We start from the raw sequence: 14624 nt of genomic DNA, 5'->3' as shown, positions 1-14624 counted from the left end.
TCAATTACAGAATGAGTACTATGCTGATACAATGTTGCCAGATTATAAAGAAGCTTAACAGCTTATTGTCACTATTTTAACACTTCTTCTTAAGCTAATTATAATCAGTTGCAAAATAACAAATTTAATTCAATCCAAGTGTTTTTACAAAGCCTACGTGCTTTTGCTTACTTAAACATTTTGTTAGTATATCTGCAACATTATTATTTGTAGGTACGTATTCTAATGCAATATCATTACATTGTACCTTTTCACGTATAAAATGATACCTTATGTCTATGTGCTTAGTGCGCTTATGATGGACTGGATTTTGCGCAATATGTTGCGCGCTTAGGTTGTCGCCACATATAGTCAACGGCTCTGTATCCTTTGACCATCCCATCTCACTAAGTAGCCTGCGTAGATAAACTGCTTCTTTGGCAGCCATGGACAAAGAAATATATTCTGCTTCAGTGCTGCTCAATGCGACAACGCTTTGCTTTGATGAAGTCCAAGAGAACGCACTGCCTGCCAGGAAAAATGCGTAGCCACTATAGGATCTCCTGTCCAGCCGATCGTTGCCCCAATCTGCATCTGCATAGCCTTTTAGTGGTTTGCCATTTTTACGGTATACTAATTTCATATTCTTTGTACCCGCAAGATATCTTAGAATGTGCTTTGCTGCAGACTGGTGTTCTCCATGAGGATTAGCATTTCTTTGTGATAATTTGTTTACAGCATGCAAAATGTCTGGTCGGCTCAAAACTGCTAAGTATATAAGCGAACCAATTAATGACTGATATTGCGTTATATTTACCTTTACACAAGTATCGTCGTTGCAGTCCACTTGAAAACCTGGGTCAAGAGGTGTGCTTACTGGACGGCAATTGCTCATGCCATACTTGTCCAATAGGCCTTGAATGTGCGTCTTCTGGCACAGCGAAACGGAACCTCGATCGCCGTCGCGTTGGATTTCCATGCCTAGGAAATAGCTAATGGGGCCTCCATCGTGCATTTTAAAATTTGATGCAATCTTCTTCTTAATCACGGCTATGTCTTCTTCGCTGGGACACACTATGATTAAATCGTCGACGTAGACAGCGATGTAGCTGAATTGTTGTTGCTTTTGCTTGACGTATAAGCATGCTTCATTTTTGCATCTTTTAAAATCCATGCCTCTCAATACCTCATCGAGCGTATTGTTCCAAACTCGTCCGGATTGTTTAAGCCCGTAAAGTGCCTTTTCTAGTTTGAGGACTTTATTTGGATGCTGCTTGTCAATAAAATTCGGCGGCTGTTTCATGTACACAGTTTCATTAAGCTTACTATTTAAGTATGCGTTTGAAATGTCGACTTGATGCATATACAGCTCTTTTTCGGCAGCTATTGCGAATAACATGCGAATGGTTTCATATCGAATTACGGGAGAAAACGTTTCCCAGTAATTGACACCAAATTGTTGACCACAACCTTGTGCAACTAGTCGAGACTTAAATTTTTCAATATTACCATCTTTATCTCTCTTGATTCGGTAAACCCATTTTGAACCAATGGCCTTTTGTCCAGGAGGTAGCTCACACACTGACCATGTCTCATTTGCTTGTAAAGCGTCGTACTCTATTTGCATAGACTTTTCCCAATCCTGCGCATTTTGGCCATGTAATGCTTCTGCAACTGACTGCGGAGTTTCAATGTCTTCAATCTGATTAAGACTATTGATCAATTGGTACTGCTTTCTGGGCCTGCCTGGCTGACCTGTACGTATAATTTTTGGCCTGCCACGCCCATGTTTTACTACAGCTTCAACTTGTGGCAGCGCTACTTGGTCATTGTCGTCATCGTTGCCATCTTCTCCTGGATCGCTTGCGCTCACAAAATCCTCCTCTTCTTCTTCATTTGAGTCACTGTTGTACTCTTGCACCTCGGCAGGTTGCTCTGGGTGGTTTTTTGCAACCTCATGATTTGACTCAAACGGGATAATGTACGTCGTGAAGGTGTTTCTGTCTGAAATACTGCATGCATCAGTTGTTGCTATGTCAAACTCACCTTCAATGAATTTGACATCCCTTCTTTCAATAACTGTTCGCTTCTCGCGATCATATAGGCGATATGCCTTTGCTGTAAAGGAGTAACCAACAAAAATGTACTCCTTGCCCTTTGCTTGGAACTTGCTTTTTCTGACTTTGTCGAGTGCAAATGCCCGCGAGCCAAATACTCTCAAGTGCTGTACTGATGGCTTGCGATCCTTCCATACCTCAAATGGTGTGCTTCCTTCTAATGCTTTTGTGGGACATCTGTTGCGCAAATAAACTGCTGTTGCAACAGCCTCTGCCCACAAAAATTCTTCAAGCTTTGAATGAATTAGAAGACTTTTTGCCATTTCAACGATGGTCCGATTAGCACGTTCGGCCACACCATTTTGCTGCGGAGTGTAAGGAACTGTTAATTGCCTCTTTATACCGCACTCGATCAAAAATTCAGTGAATTGCTTATTCACATACTCTGTTCCATTGTCGCTGCGCACAGCCTTTATTTTATTTCCTGTTTGGCATTCTACAAAAGTTTTAAACATTTTAAACTTTTCAAAAACTTGGCTTTTTGAGTGCATAAGGTAAACAAATATCTTGCGTGAGTAGTCATCAATAAAAGTTACGAAATATCGATTGCCTGCAAGCGACTTAACATTCATCGGACCACATACGTCTGTATGTACTAAGTCCAGTACTTGCTTTGAGACACGATTCGCTTTCTGTGGGAATGGCAATGCACAAATTTTTGCTTTATTACATGTATCGCAATTTATTTCTAATTGTACATTTTCAACTTTCATACCACGCACCAGTTGCTTATCATTAAGCAATTTCAAATCCTTAAAATTCAGGTGGCCAAATCTATTGTGCCATTTTATGGAAGATGAATCAGAACTATTTAGCATATGAACCTGATCAAGACTATGTTTGTAAACATACAAACCATTTTCGTGTCTTGCCCTTATTATCTCGTTGCCTTCTTTGTCTTTTATCAGCGCAATTTTCCCTTCAAATATGGTAGAATTCTCAAACTTTGCTGCAGCACTTACTGATAAAAAATTCATGCTTAAGTCAGGGACATATAAAACATTTTGCAGCTTTAATTTTATTCTATTGCAGTGCAACTCAACACTGCCACTGCCGGGTGAATCGATAAACTTATTTGCGGCCAACATTATCGACGTCTTTTTATCAGCATACGTAAGGAACATGCTGCGGTCGCAGCACATGTGCGATGTTGCACCACTGTCAACGCACCAAAAACTCTTTTGCTTCTCCTTGACACACGTGTGCATTAAGCATAGAGACTTTTCGTCCTTTTGGCTCTTTTTATCATCCTTCTTTTTATTTCGGCAATCGCTCGCTCGATGCCCTTCTTTTTCGCAATTAAAACATTTGCCTCGGAATGGCTGCTTACTGCTATTCTTTCTGCCTTTGCTTTCGACACTGTTGTTGTCCCGCGGTCCATTATGTTTGTGTGTATACACTGCTTCTGGTGTCCCTATGCCGTCTCTGCTAGCTCTTTCTTGCTTTCGCGTGGCCTCTTCTAACATTTTAACCTTGACGACTTCGAATTTGGGCAGCTCATCGCGTGTCTCAATCGCTATTACAAAATTTTCCCATGTGTCTGGTAGACTGCTCAAAAACATGATGACCTGCAACTCGTCATTGAGTTTGATGTCTAATTCTGCCAACTTTTCAATTGTCTCAACAAATGAATTGACATATGCGACTACATCGTCACCCTGCTGCATATTGAAACGTATTAATTTTTGATATAATTGGACCTTCCTAATCGGTCCAACTGAGACATGAATTTCCTTTAGTTTTTTCCATACAGCTGCAGATGTTGGGCATGACTTGATATGCATCAACTGTGTTGGCTTCAGATTTAAAATTATGTAAGCCATCGCTTTTTGGTCGACACTAACCCATTTTTCGATATCCTCACCATTTCCTTCTGGCTTAACATATTTTCCACACACAACATTCCATAGGTCCGCCACCACCAAGACACTTTTCATGGCCATATGCCATACGTCATAATTGTCCTCACCAAGTTTTTCTATTTGATGCGACATGTTCATTTTGACAATTTCACCACGTTATTCTTCGCACGAAATAAACTTTTTAAAAATTTAACAAAAGGAAGCTTTCAAAACCATAGACACTTTGTGTACTTATTTAACCGAAAACAACGAGACCTGGGCCCATAACCAATGTTGGGAGATTTCTAGTGTGCCTAAGATGCACATAAAGAAAACACACGTAGTGGTTCGGTTAAATGTTTAATGGAAACTTCGAAGCATGAGTACAAAAATCTGAACAAGTACTCAATTACAGAATGAGTACTATGCTGATACAATGTTGCCAGATTATAAAGAAGCTTAACAGCTTATTGTCACTATTTTAACATATTTACTTATATTAAATAGCTGTTGTTATTTTTAGTGGGCCTTGGCTTTACTTGCGGCACGATGGGGCAAACAATGTTATTGCAACGTGCTGCATGTTTATTTTTAATGGTTTTGCATGTTTTCTTTTCATTTGCAGCATCATCATTATTCTGTATTTTTTCTTTTATCGGAAAACAACAAATAAAACCGTTTATTGCACTAATTATATATATACATATATTTGTGCTGACAGGATCCTTACTAAGCGCTATAACAGTTAAATTTTAGACTGCCAATTGAAGTCGCAAATTCCAGTTGGGAATTGCATTTATCTTGTATCTAACAGATATTTTGATTTTCATTCTGATGTCTGGGCGTTTGTTTTGATGTTTTTCAATTATGTAAGGGCGGCATCAGTTGTTTTTCCGTTATACGACTTTTCTTTTTTCTTTCTTTTCCTCCCTTTTTGCCATTTGCCCGCTTCATTGCATTGTCTGGACTCTGGACCCCAAGAGGAGAGACAATAGATTTCAAGGATGGTTTCCTTTTGCTTACTTACGCAATGCTGCCAGCTGTGCGCCCAACTTGCCGCTGTATCTGTGTTTTGTTTTTTTTTTTTTATTGCTTGCAATAATCATTTTCGTATAAGAAGAAGAACAAACGTGGCATGGACAAAAATCTAATAAAATTAGTGGAAATGGCTTTAAAACGCAATGTTTTTCAACAGTTTTTCCTCGCTTCGCTTCGCAATTATACGAATTGCTCTCACTCTCTCTCTCTCTCTCTCTCTCTCTTCCTCCTCTCTATTTCTCCTGGTCTTTGATGATGTTTTTTTTTCATTAGTTTCGCGCCGCTTGAAGCGCTTCAAAAAAGCCTTGCGGCAATTATGAGACCCCAACCATCAGTCAATTAGTTGCCGCAGTCCGAACCGTCCGAGTGAAACCCATCAAATAAAATATTGAAAATGCTTTTTAAATATTATATTCGCAGTCGTGATGGCAAATTGTTGTGTTGAGTATCTGTGTGTGTTTGCGTGTGCGTGTGTGTGCGTGAATAAAAATGCGTGGTAAATGTTTTAATTGCCGCAATTCACGATCAAATGCGATGTGCGAAAATTTGAAACGCTCAAAATTAGCAGCAATTTAGACAGTTTATTATGATTAACATTTTGATAGATTAATAACAAAATGTTTATCGAATAGCTATTGGCTATTACTGAAAATCGTTTAATTATATTCCATATTTTCAAAAATTATTTTATTATTATTTCTTGGCAAATCGAATAAAAACGAAAAAGTTAGGATTTCTGCGACACGCTGAGTACTTAATCCCCTTATAGACATTTCCCTTTGTTCGCTGACGGACCCTCTACCCCCTACATGGGGGGTTATTAGGTAAATCGCAACATTAAATATTTTATATTTATGGACTTTATTGCACTTAACACTGGAAATTTTCCATAGATAAATAAAGACTTAAAGCGCACTTCCAAATATTTCACTCAAGTTTAATTTTAGATTTCTCTGAAAGATTTAATGCATATGCCATTTTGCGGCACATCTTTAAAATAATAGATTTGTAAATATAAATCTGATTTTTTTTTGTGCAAGAAATAAATAAAAAATAAACACAAAGCTTTAAAGTACCCAACGGCAAGGACAACAGCCAAAATAATAGTCAATAAAATATTTGCACGAGCAAAAATCAGTCAAGCGCAGCGCCAGGACTCGAGACTTTTTTTTTTTACCAAAATATACCAAAAATACACGATATGGTTAGCTACAAAGACATTGAACACAGAGATCAAGCGGGACTGGGTGGAGATGGAGGTGGAGGACCCACATATGTGGGGCAGTCCTTAAAAACGTGTAGCCTCTCATGCAATGGCATAAGAAAAGTTTTCTTTTTGCCAGGCTGCTTTTGAAGTGCACATGACCAGACCGGTTGAAAAGGAAGAAGAGGATGAAAAAGACAAAGATGACAGCCCCTGAAAAATTTAACAAAAATAACACCGAACATGTGTAGGGCGGATCGGTGAAGGGATGGGGCGAAGGGGGGGCGTTTATTTTTTCTTCTACTTTCGGTTGTTGTGTGTGCCAAAGAAAAACAATTTACAATGTTTTGCTTCTAGTTGAAGACGTTTTATTCAATGCCAAGCAACAGCAACAACAACAACAACAACAAACTAAGAACTCTTTAGAAAGTTTTGTTTTGTTTTTTTTTTTTGTAATTTTGTCGCTTTTTTCTTGTATTTTTTTTGCGCTGAAGCCCGGTACGCAGCTTTTGTGACAAAATTTTAACCCATGACTTGAGCGAGTGCCAAGAAAAAGTGGCGACCTTCTAACAAAAGGGCGAAAAACAAAGCAGGAAATGGCTCAGGATATTGGCGGGCACGCGGGCCAAACGTGCGTGCAGCGAGCGTGAAATGCGACAACCCTGGACCGAGTGGCTTAAAGCGCGCGTATCTCAAAGATACATTTAATAGAGTGTGCAGCTTGAAATACGCTGCTCACTTGTAGCTCGTTTCTATTTGCGGCTGCTTGGCCCGAGCAACTACTTATGAACATTTTAGTTAAATTTTACGAGGGTTTTAAGCGTCACTTTAGCCTCGATTTCTGCAGCCAATCTATTGAAATTGCGGTCGAGCTGAGGCCGAACAAAAAGGTCAACACATTAAATTTATAATGCGATTGAAAAGGACAACGAAAGCGCCAGCATTGCGAGGGTGTCTCTCAGTGTGTGTTAGTGTGTGTGTGTGTGTGTGCGTGTGTGTGTGTATCTGTGTCTGTGCGCTGGAAAGTGCCCTTAAGTAGGTCAGTTTGGTCTGTCATAAAATGCAATTGGGGCGCATTGAAGTGCCGCGATTCCGACAAGTGAAATGTCAAGTTGTAAATAAGCCGGCGAGCAGAGAGAAGCAATTCGCGTATTGCGGGCCGTATGCCCCGAGTCGAGGGCGTGGTCAGCCGGGCGTGTCCTGCTGCTGTGATGGCAGCTAAAAGGAGCTGCCCTCAAAGTGACTCAAAGTGCTCAAGGAAAATGAGTTAAACACTCAAGTAGCGCAGAGATTGCATTTCCAGATACATGTCAATTCCATGCGAGGCAAACGCATTTAAATCCCGTTTAAAGTAGTTTATATAACATAAAGTACAGTATAATGTGTTTAACTGCTTTATATATATGCTTTATTTATATATTTACTAGCTAAATCTAGAGCACTCTCAAATTGAAATATATTTTATTCGTTTCGATAGCAGACTTGGTTGATTTTCAGGCCCTGCCACTGCCAGAGGCCAAATTGGCTAAGGTCGCCACAAAATTTCCGTCACTTTACAGCGTTAACAGAAACGACCTTCATCAAAAATATCAAATCAAATGACAAACTGCTGCTGGTTTTATTGACAAAATGCATGTCAATGTGTCAAGCGAGACAATCAACGCCCCAAAACCGACAGCCAGAAGCATCAGTTGCCCTACAGGCGTGTCATAATCAGAGCTCGTTTATCGAGTCAAGAACTCGTATTTCTCTATTGATGGGCATAAATAACACAAATAAAAACCAAAAAGGGCTGCTCTTCGAATTAGCAACAAATCAAAAACAAATAAAACAATATATATATATATATATATAAAGCCAACAGCGCCTTGCAGCAAATGAAGAGTGACTGGGCCCTCAGTTCCGAGCACTCAGTTTTGAACGTGCAAAAGCTAAATAAACGCTTTAAAAACGACGTGCGGATAACAATCACAGGCCGTAAACTACGTAAAAAATGCAAGTATTTGCATACACACAAACAAAAAAAAAATAAAAAAAAATCGAGTTGAGTGTCATTAAAAAAAGGCAGCGACTATCAAAACTAACTGCCCGGGAGACATTTGGTTGTGTTTTTTTTTTTTTTTTTTTTTTTTGTTGTGCTGGTAATTAAAACTTGTTGGCAGACTGTCAGGCAGCGAGTTAACAAGTCGGCAGCATCACAGACCCAAAGTGTAGGGGGGCGGGGCGGTGCGAGGGCTCAGATAGAGAGCTGGCGAAAAAATATTATTTAATTGTGAGGCGAGCGCTAATTAAAGCCGACTCCACAGACTCAACGCTGTAGCAGAGACGCGTCTATCGGCCATTGGCCATAAAGTCGAACAGTTTACTGCTGCTGGGTGAATTGACTGTGGGAGGGGGGGTTCAGGCAGGGAAGTGCTAGCTACTCGTGGCAGCTATTTATGTTTATCGACTGGTAGCTCTCTACTGACACCATCATCATAGTCAACATCATCATCTGCCGCAGAGACTGGCCTCTAAGTTAGTCATAACTTGAATGTCAACACACACACACACGCACACACACACACGCTTTTACGACGAGTGGAGATGTCAGCGCAACTTATGGTAATTGTTGCAAATTATTTATTTATTTATGCACGCGGCTGCTGCTGTTGCTGGCGACGCTTTTGTCGCCTGATTATGTGCTTATTTATAAGCGCAGGTAACTCGACACATAGCCCAGGCTCCTTCCAACAAGGATATGCGATGCTAATGAGATGCGGCCGAACGACAAACACAAATCCACATATGAATATCAATTATGAGACCTGCGATTCCCTAACCTATTGAGTGGACATAAGCCAGGCAGATATCACTTTATCTCGAGCTAAGCCAGCAGGAAGGAACAGGGCTGGGCCGAGCTGAGCTCATCTGGGCTGGGCTGGGCAGTTGTCGAGTGCTGGCTGTTGGAAACAGACGTCTAGCCGAGAAACGGCTGCAGCTCAGAATGAAGAATGCTTTTAGACAAAAATGTTTGGTTATTTCTATGAAAAATTCACGTTTCCAATTCGTAATCGCATTTCTCTTTAGACAGCTGCAAATGTAGCAATTACACTTTACATTGCGAAAGGAATAGATAAAGATACAGATGCTATGCAGTCTAATATGTTAGCTAGATTAAGACACTATAGAAGTGGTTAAATAAAAGGGGTATGTGGGCTATGCACAAATGCAGAGGAATGCATTTCTTGAGCAGCATCAAATTCACGTTAAATTTCAAGTTTAATTCTTGTACAGTCAGTATTCCACAATCTACTAATATTTATTGCTCTCTGACAAGTGCGCTTAGTTAATAGTTTATAGAAAATAGTTTATATTCAGTTTATAAAACAATATCTTGCTTAAATGTTCATAAAGTGCTAGAAGACCATTCATGTGAAAACGTTTTCAAAAGTGGATCTAACACTCGAAACTACCGTTCAATATGCCAATTAGCTTAACGAAATACAAGAGCCCCAAAAACCGAACAAGTCGAAAGTCATGGCTGCAACATTGGAAATTATTTTATCGGCGAGCAAACACCTCAAGAAGCAACTCGAAGCGATGCGAACAACGAATGCAATTAAAATAAATATATGCAATAGCAAATAGTCTCAATGCAACGCCCATTGACACCCCCGCGCCCACCCCAGGCGAGCGGGCGAGTGGTTAACTGATACCGAGTTCAAGTATCCAACAGATACTTCAAGCCCGAAACGTGCCTAACCAAGCGGGCTACGGCCAACGGGCAACTGGCTGGACCGAGGCCAGTTATTGAAAGAAAATTGCAGTAGCCATGCGAAAATTTGGCATGCAAAGCCAGTTGAAGGGGCGGCAAGCGGTGTGTGGCAAGTGCGGCAAGTCTGGAAGTGCATCTGCACAACTGCCGAATGTCCAAGGGGTTCAACTGATGCTCATGTCTTGTGCATGACTTTGATACTCGGTGCTAGTCGGGACCCGCCCGGTTTCTAATGCGCATTCGCTGTCTGCCGTCTATCCATTAAAAATTGTAGCAGCCACAAAACGTGGCACGTACGGTTGCACACACATTTTGATATTTGTTCGGCTGCTTGTTCGCCGGGGCTCGGTCAGCAGATAACATTTGTATTTAAAATACGCTTTACTCTGGTGCCACAGCCACAAACCGGTCGCCGGTGACCATTTGTAGTTTATCTGTGGCAAATCTTGAGGTACCGCCACATGTCAAAATGTCAATTTTTTTTGTGGCACGTCTCGCTCTGCACTCTTGCTCCTCTCTCTCCACTCGCTGTGTGTGCTTGTGGCATGCAAAATGCACATGCCACATGTTGCGTAAACTAGTTTTGCGATATATCACCTGAGACCTGCGACCATCGTCTGCATAGTTTCCTCCAATGTCCGCACTTGCAATTGCATATTTTATGCGAACGAGCACATCTCGTACCGCTGCCAACATCCAAAGCCATTCGGCTGTCAGTCCCGTGTTTGTTGTAATTCAATTTGAGTCTCTATGATAGCGTACATGAATAGCAAGCGACGGGTTTGGGTTTGGGTCTGGGTACGTTTTTGGGTACGAGTTTGGGGGCTATGGGGGGTTTGGGTTACAGTTTACATCTGGGTTGGGGGAATTGGTAACAGGCAGCCGCCAGAGCGTGTTAAACAACACGTGAACAGAGCAGATTGGACACTTGGACACTTGGGCAGTTGGAGAGTTGTGCGTTTAGATCGATATGTAGTTGAAAAACTTACCTTAAAAGTAAGCAGCTGCGGATGTCAGTGCTGAAAATGCTGCCTTACGGCTCTTAACTGTAAATAGAGCAAATTAAAAAAAAAACAGTTAGAAAATATAAGTATTTAAACACTTAATACAAGATAAGCTTGATTAAGTAAGCAGCATGAATATAAATTGCTAAAATGTTAGATAAAGCTTAAATGTATCTAGAATTAATCCTGTAAATATAATCGAGTGAGGTCAAGCTTTAAGCTAACACGCATATATCACACGGACACTATAACATTATGAGCTTTAAGCACATCGTAGATAAAATGGCATGTTAAGAGCTTTTTTTGGTCAAAAGCACACTAATACATGTGCAATTACCAATATCTACATAAATATATTCGGTATGAAATATTAGATATCATACTTATGAGAATTAGTGCAGTTTTTGCGTATGTCTCCACCGATACGTTAAGTTTTCGCGCCTTTAATCAAACCGTTATTCATTGTGAGCCGCAGATTTATTGTTCTATTCTTTTCTAAGAAAAGCTTACGTCACGCGATGGAAATTACATTGTTGAAAAGACTTTGCTGTCGTGTCTTGAGAATTTCTTTATTTAACGTTCCTTATTTTTTCACAGCATAATTAAGCACACTTTTAAATATTTTAACCTATGGTGTGACGGACTCGTAAAAACTAGAGTACCCCATAAAGAAAAGCATACAGACCACCCAGCTTGAGTGGGCCGATGTCTCGGCTTTGGGTGCGTGCAAAAAGGTCAACATTTTATAGGTATTTTCCGCTTGGGTCTCTGTTTCACTTTCTGCTTCTGGGGCACTCTGGCTGATGGAAGGTGTTAAATAATAAATACGACAACCTGGGAGTACTGGGAATTGGACTGCCAATAAAAGCAGGCGCACGATTTGAAGTTGCGTGTTTTGACTTATCATTCACAGTTCACCAGCTAAGCCCGCTCACCCCGTTCACCCCTTGCCGGCATGATGACATTTTAATAGCTCGACCCCAAAGCCTAGGCAATAATATTTGCTGACTTTTACGAGTTGTTTGTGCAACGCATTGAAACAATGAAATAAACCAACATTTTACTGCTGCCGTCGACTGTTTTTTGTTGCTTGTGAGTCCAGAGTGCCGCGCTTCCAGCTAACTTCAGCTACTTCCTGGGCTCATTTCTAACGCGCTTTTAATGGAATATTTAAGCACCTGCACATAAAATCCGCCGAGTCCAAGCAGCCAGCTACCAATTGGCACGTGCTGAGCCGCTTTTGATGGCTTATAAAATGCATAAACATATTTGTTATTAATTGCTTTATTTTGCTACGAATTTGCTAGTTATCAGCCGCATCGATTTTCCCAAAGCCGCTTTTAGTTTCAGCCCCCGCTGAACCAAAAGTAACAACCGACAAATGAAATTTTCGTAACCAACAAGCCCCGGAAACCTGGCATTAAATCTATTAAGTCATTTCTGCAGCCCAACAATAGCACAGCAGCAATTAAAGCCAAGCAATAACAACAACAACAAAAATAATATAATAACAGCACATTTCTGCTGCAGACTACACTAATTTAATTAGTCAGGGCACACAAGCCGAGGGCATGGGGGAAAGCGGGTAAGAGGACTAGTTAGCCGGTGTCTTTTGGGCCAATCAAGCGTTTAGTTCTGTGCCAGGCCCTGGACCTGGGCAGCCAGTTGCGTTAATGAAATCAAACTTGGAGCGATACAATCTTAACCAAAGCCTTCGCACATGAGAGCAGTTCCTTGAAGGTGCGAGAAATAAATGAATGCCAGCAGAAATTTGCTTAAAGGCGTAATATAATAAAGAAAATATTCAATGGAAACTGTTAGCTTGAAAAAATAATAAATTTGCTGATGAAATTATTTCCGTTTATAAAATAAAAGAGCCTAGAAAATTGTGGATATAAACTATACAAAACCTTGCCAATATAAATACATAGTTCTGAGACCAGTTTATATAGCTGCTGGTCGTATTTCAAGCTATGCTTTGCTCTCAGAAAAAAATCCAAGAGCAATCGCTTGCCGAGTTACCTGAGCTATAAATCTGAATCACCTTTGACTAGTTGCTCATGTGAAGCGATCGATTTAATTGATAAAAGTTATCGTAAATGCCATCGACCCGAGACCCTTAACCGATACATAAAAAAATTGCCGAAGCAAAGGCAACACATGTCATTGCTCGGGATATTGTGACGTCACAACGCGTCGTCTTCCACTCGTAGGTGACTCTAACTCTGACTCTGACTGTGACTGCTTCCGACTGGCTGCGACATATAAATAAATATTATATTACCATCATATAAACACACACACATACACATGCACACGTATTCCGAGGAAACCTTAGATCCACGTCGCACATGTGAGACACATTTACACTCCCTCCAGCGTGCATGTATGTATGTGTGCGCGCTGAGTTGTTAATTAAATATTTACGCTGCTTATTTGCAAAATGAATAATTTTAGCATTTTATTTCGCCAGCACACAATGTGCTTCCCTTGTCTACGTGCCCCAAACTTAGCAGCCCCTTCCCCTTCGCTACCCTTTGTTAGAAACCTCTGCCTCCGTGTCTGGCATTTTATGGCTGTTTGTCAACACTGCTCGACGGTGTGCAAACCTTTTAGCACACTCGCCTTTAGCTTAAGCCAGTTATTAGTTTGACTTGGCGGCTCTTTAAGTTCAACTGCCACCCCCGAGGCCGAACTTTAAGAGCTCAGGGGTCGCCTTTAATTGGCGCACAATTCTCCTAGGCAGGCATGTAGACCCCCGAGGGGTCGTCCCGCAGCACAGAGTTTCCGCTCAGCTGTGACAACTCAACTGTGCCAAAGTGTGTGCACTTAGAGGCCAATGAGAGATAAGACACGAGCCCGAGAGCTGTCGAGCTTAAGCAATTCAAAATGTACTCACTTTTGAATAGCAAATGCTGGAAGATTTAGTGAGTACACAGATAGATTGCGGAAGTCTTTAGACTTTAAAAGGGGCAGATCTACAGTGTTTGCCAGTACACAAATTGCTAAAAACTCTTAATTTATCCCTCAAGCAAAAATTTTCTTCTTATAAAGACATCTTACACTTTACTTAAATATTTCATAACATATTCTTGTATTTCTAAGCAATCAAATGGATTTTTATTGCAATTTAATAATTAATAATATACAGGTATTTCTCCGACATCAACAACAGCTGCTTAACTTAAACATAGAACTAAACTTTTAATTAGACTTAATATATAATTATTTATGTTTATTTAAATAATTTTAATAATCTCACTTCACTACCTGACGAAAAACTTATGCCAAATCAAATATGTGAAGCCTGCCGCATAAAGAAAATTGAAAAGCCGAAATGATTGAACAAATTGGGCTACAACAATATGAATCAACAAACGGGAAGCAATTATGCAGCCAACAAAAAATATAATATTTTTATTTTCATTTTCAAATGCGGTTTCGTTTTTCACTCTTTAACTTTTGTCATGGGCTCTGCGTACGGATATTTGTCTGGTTTTGTTCGGCGCTTTCGTCTATTCATTGATTACATTTCTGTTGATTTAACCCAAATAATTTTCGAGTCAAACAAACATTAAATAAACAAATAAGCAAACAAACAAACAGCGAGCTGCACAGCGCTAAGCAGACAAACAAAACAAATCAGCAAAACTCGCATAGGGAAAATCAATAATTTCGGGTGAC

The 14624-nt window shown here is 40.3% G+C and overlaps 1 protein-coding gene across 1 annotated transcript in view; it reads right to left on the bottom strand.

The window, feature by feature from the left end:
* The window catches only part of caps (capricious), a 65442-nt gene that overhangs the window by 41852 nt on the left and 8966 nt on the right, over positions 1-14624 (bottom strand). Inside the window, exon 2 of the mRNA XM_070208593.1 lies at positions 10926-10982. The gene's annotated coding sequence lies outside the window, so the exon portion shown is untranslated. The remainder of the gene's footprint in view (positions 1-10925; positions 10983-14624) is intronic.

This window comes from Drosophila virilis, chromosome 3 (assembly GCF_030788295.1).
Source record: "Drosophila virilis strain 15010-1051.87 chromosome 3, Dvir_AGI_RSII-ME, whole genome shotgun sequence".
Taxonomy (NCBI): domain Eukaryota; kingdom Metazoa; phylum Arthropoda; class Insecta; order Diptera; family Drosophilidae; genus Drosophila; species Drosophila virilis.
This window is presented reverse-complemented; position numbering and strand designations above follow the sequence as displayed.